General features: G+C 38.5%; 1 long non-coding RNA gene across 1 annotated transcript; it reads left to right on the forward strand.

Annotated features, from left to right (window-relative positions):
• Window positions 1–621: 621 nt before the first annotated feature.
• Window positions 622–4,311, forward strand: LOC110135091 (uncharacterized). The gene is made up of 4 exons (XR_002313260.2): window positions 622–693; window positions 2,131–2,207; window positions 2,968–3,041; window positions 4,223–4,311. It is a non-coding gene; the product is annotated as an uncharacterized lncRNA (long non-coding RNA).
• Window positions 4,312–4,880: the final 569 nt, after the last annotated feature.

Here is a 4,880-nt window from a genome sequence, read left to right on the forward strand (position 1 = left end):
TTTTATCTAAATATATAATGTTTATGATCACAATTTTGATTATTATTGGCAAAATAATACCAGGAATTTTCATTAGCAAAGTAATAAATGTACCTGTGTGTGAACAGCTTTAACACACAGGCAGCATCCTCTGTAGAGTTTGTGAAATTCCTACAGTGGTTGCTGCCCTGTTACAATAGGCTGAGAAAGAAGACAAGCGTCTGCGTTGTGCAGTGTAGTTATAGAAATATTTAACAAGTAGAAGCAAAGCATGGCCTCGGGGCTTCTTCACTTGCCTTTCAAAGTGATATTGATACAGAATCTTATTGGTTTTATCATCTACTCTGGGTGTCCCTGGTGCTCAGATGGTGAAGAACCTGCCTGCAATGCAGGAGACCCAGGTTCGGACTCTGGGTTGGGAAGATCCCCTGGAGAAGGGAATTGCTACCCGCTCCGGTATTCTTGCCTGGAGAATTTCATGGACAGAGGAGCCTCACAGGCCACAGTCCATGGAGTCACGAAGAGTCAGGCATGACTGAGCGACTGGCACTTTCACTTTCATGGGTAATTAAACCTTTCTCTTCCAGCAGAAACTGGAAAAGAAATGGTCTAAACCAGAATGCTTAATTGTCTCTCTATCCCAGGAAAGATCTGAGCCAGAAACTTAGAGAAATAAGGAAATTCTGCTCCAGCCTCCTGTTTCTCATCAGTATGGTAAGTGACGCATTCCATTTTCAGCGATGAATTGTGAAGGTTAGACTACTGAGGAGAGCGAGGCAGGTCTGACCCAGGCCTCAGTCCCGCGCCTCCTGATAGGCCTTCCACTCGTTTGCTTTCATCATTTAGATTGAATGGCTGAACATCAGTCATGCCCGCATTCAAATGTAAATATGAAAGCATATTCCAGAGTGAAATATAAAATGGATTTTGGTCCTTTTGGTGAGTTAAATTATCTGCTCGATTGCTTCCATCCATTAGTGGGGATAATAGAGAACTGACTGAACATCTTTTCTATACAGGAACAATTGAATTAGGCTTTCTATCTACAAAAGTGACTATCACAATTACTGAATGTGTTTAATGCCACTATAAATCTTTCCTGAAAGTAGAGAAAGAAGAAATAATAACTCTTTGAGATATTCAGTGGCTGGGAAAAGGGAAATTAAATACCACAATTACTCAAAATTATAAGAAAAAAGCAACTCGTGGGCTGTCCAAACTCTGGGAACCACAGTATCGCTTTATTAAGTAAACACAGGTGGGAGTTTCCTTCATAATAGTCTAGACACCACACCAGACCTTAGCTCCTAAATATTTATGGAAAATTTTCTAAGAAAGCAAGATGGATATGGTTTAGACAAACAGTTCCTTACACAGACTCTTTTCTAGAAGACACTCACAGCATATTCTCAAAAGGCCGTCTTTTTAGCGGGAGCCATAGGGAGCACCTATAGACCAGTAAAGGCGTAGTGATCCCATGCTTCTAGGGGCGTTGTGGTTTGTATGATGAAAGACCACGCTGTATCAACACACACAGTTGTACTTGGAGACCATCCTTCTGCCAAAAGAAAAGTTGTCTAAAATTGAAAATTAATTATAGTTTCAGTTTAGCCTTCTCTGTCTCTCCTTGTCTGTGTCTTGCTTTCTCACAACAATCTAAGACTGTACTTAGTATCTGTGTTAAAAATACTGCAAATATAAAGACATGGAGAAGACTTAAGTATTTCTCCCACATCTCTAGATTAATATTTAAAACATAGTAAACTATGTAGTAAATTAAAGATGTCATGGAAAAAGTCTCCAAGAGCTTGACTTCTGCAGTGTTATAGCAGGAGGTTTTTATAGATGACTGACCCCACACCTAGTTTTGGTCACTCAGGGCTCATGGAGAACAATCAGTTTAGCTGTTTGGTGTCACACAACTAGATGATAGAAGATCCTGGCCTGGAAAAATGTCTGGACCCATCAATAAAATTTATTTCAAGGAGGATATAAAACACTGGGAAAATGAATGTCTTCAGCTAAACCTACTTACTCCATTCTCTTGTTTAATGTGTTTTTTAGCACTGCATTTTGTTGCTGTCTTGAGTCTCTTTATTTATGCATATATAAATTTGCTGTATCTGTCTTGACTTTCTATTATCTTTTTAGTTTGTTGAACTCATGTGTGACAAGGAGCATTCTATTTGCGAACACAAGAAAACTGCAAATATCTGGTATAGGATGCTGTAAGTAAAAGCGCCCTGGAATGTGATGTTCCAAAGATCAGGGTTGCCTTTTGTTCATATTTATATCCTAGCCACTAGCCATATCGGTTATTTAAATGCATATTTAAATTAATTAAAATTGAATAGGTAGGATTCACTTTCTCCATTTGCACTAGCTGCATTTCAAGTGCCCAACAGCTTGAAATAATTCAATTGCTCAAGTGTAACTACTGGTTGCTACCAAATATGGAATATCACCAGCATCATAGAAGTTCTTTTAGTGCTGGAGGGCTTCCCTGGTAGCTCAGCTGATAAAGAATCTACCTGCAATACAGGAGACCCAGGTTCAATTGCTTGGTAGGGAAGATCCCCTGGAGAAGGGAATGGTGGACCACTCCAGTATTCTTGCCTAGACAATTCCATGGACAGACCACGGGTCACAAAGAGTCAGACATGACTGAGCAACTAACACTTACTAACTTAGTGCTGGTATCGATGAGTACTACAAAGACAAACAGCATATTAGGGAGAGATTGGATGGGGGTACATATAGAGAGAGATGGTTGATAAATAGGTTAAGTGGATGGGTAAGTAGGGAGGGAGGAAGGGAAGGAGGGTAAGAGAATGAAAGATGATTACCATCTTTCTAAATTACATATAAAAGAAAGATAACTAGCTGATATTCTGAAATATTTTAGATGGGTTCTGCAGCTGGGTAATTCTGTAAGACGTTTGCTCATCACCACCTTTCTGAGGCTTATAAAATGTATCTGATCTACAGGATACAGAGTGGAGAAGCCGTGACTTATTACAGGCACCCTGTCACCTCAATTAATACAGCATGCCCACCTTGAGGTAGGTGCTTTGAAGCAGAGTAAGAAATAGCAGCTTTCAAATTCTTTAAGCACAAAGAAGACAAAAGCTGCAGTAATGATAATTTAGGACAGGAGCCTCTGGCATTCATATTATGGCATAGGGATGCAAAAACGATAAAAATGTCTGTGTACCTGTGGTTTAAGTCCATATTTATAACTTTTCCTTGAAGATTATATACTGCATTCTCATTATTCCCATCATTTTCTTCTTGTTTTAAAATCATGTTATTGTATTATTCATAGAATTAATTTTAATATCTTACAAGCCATTTAGCAGAGCCAATATACATCTGCTAAGTATCACATATTACCAATGAGGATTATGATCCTTGTCTAACGACTACACGCAAGAACTTTTTTCCTGAGAAACATATAAAATGAAAAAAAAATTTTTAATGAACTTATTAGGTTACATAATCCTTTCCCAGAGTTGAATAGTTCTCCAAAGAATAGTCTCAGTGTTTCTTTCTCAGCCCAGTTGGAAATGTCCCATGTAATGGAATGACTGTCTTGCTCTTTTGGGAAGTGACAGTATGTAGAACTCTGAATCGGAAACATCACAGATTTCTGTGCAAAGTGAGGTTTTCCCATCCTATAATAAGAAAGAACATAAACTTCCTATCAGTGATAACACAGAAAAAGCTTCTATTAAATATTCTCATAAATCTACCTTGACTTTTTGCTTCTGTCTGAACAATTTTAATTGTTAAACATTCTGAATAATTTTCATTCAGAATGTCGGCTTCCCCGGTGGCTCAGACAGTGAAGAATCCGTCTGCAATGCAGGAAACCCAGGTTTGATCCCTGGGTCGGGACTGTCCCCTAGGGAAGGATATGGCAATCCACTCCAGTATTCTTGCCTGGAAAATCCCATGAACAGAGGAGCCTGCTGGGCTACAGTCCATGGGGTTGCACAGAGTCAGACATGATGGAGCAACTAACAATTCAGAATGATAAATCACTCTGATGGGAAAGCACCTTACCTTTTCTTCAAGAATGATAAAACTCACATGAAAATACAGCCAATTTCAGATAAAAGTTTCCATTTAGATATATCAGTATACTGAAATATTTTAAAAACTCAATGATATGAACCATGAGGCAAATTATACCAGTATTAGTGGAGTACCATCTGGACATAGCATCCATTTCTCTTCACAGCAAAGGATGCTCTCAATCCAAGGAAAGATTCCAATGGATCTGTCTGTAAGTAGGAAAATTTTATTTTAGTTTTCCTTCCACATGTTCTTTTCTGTATGGGTTATATGTAAAAAAGTTTTTTTAATACAATTATTAAATTAAAAAGTGTAATATTTTACTGTGCTACTATATGCTAGTTACGGAGATGTAGGAATGAATAAGAAAGTTAGTTTATGATTTAATGGAGCTTAGAATTTAGTTGTGACAAACATCCAACACATTCTTACATGAATGTTTATTTTGTCAAAATTATAACAATGCTATCATATACATGTATACATGTTTATATATATTTAGTGAAAGGCAATCATTGATTGCAAGGAGAATATATGATAGGTGGACCTTATCAGGCTGGGAGGTCAGAGGGGGCCTCCCTTTCAAATAGCATTTCAGCTGGGTAAGTATTTCCATGTGAAAAACTAAGGAAGAACCTTACAAGAAGAGGGAACAGCTTGTGGAGAAGAGTCTAGAATGTTCTGGAAACAAAATGTATGTGCCTAGGATGAAAAAGAAAGCCCTGGGCTTTGTGGCTGGAGAGAGAAGCAGAGTCTGGCAAAGAGATTACTGCAGAGGAGGAGAAGCTGGAGGGGGAGGAGGGCCTGAGAGGGGTGCTGTGGGG

The sequence above is a fragment of the Odocoileus virginianus genome, chromosome 32 (genome assembly GCF_023699985.2).
Source record: "Odocoileus virginianus isolate 20LAN1187 ecotype Illinois chromosome 32, Ovbor_1.2, whole genome shotgun sequence".
Classification (NCBI taxonomy): domain Eukaryota; kingdom Metazoa; phylum Chordata; class Mammalia; order Artiodactyla; family Cervidae; genus Odocoileus; species Odocoileus virginianus.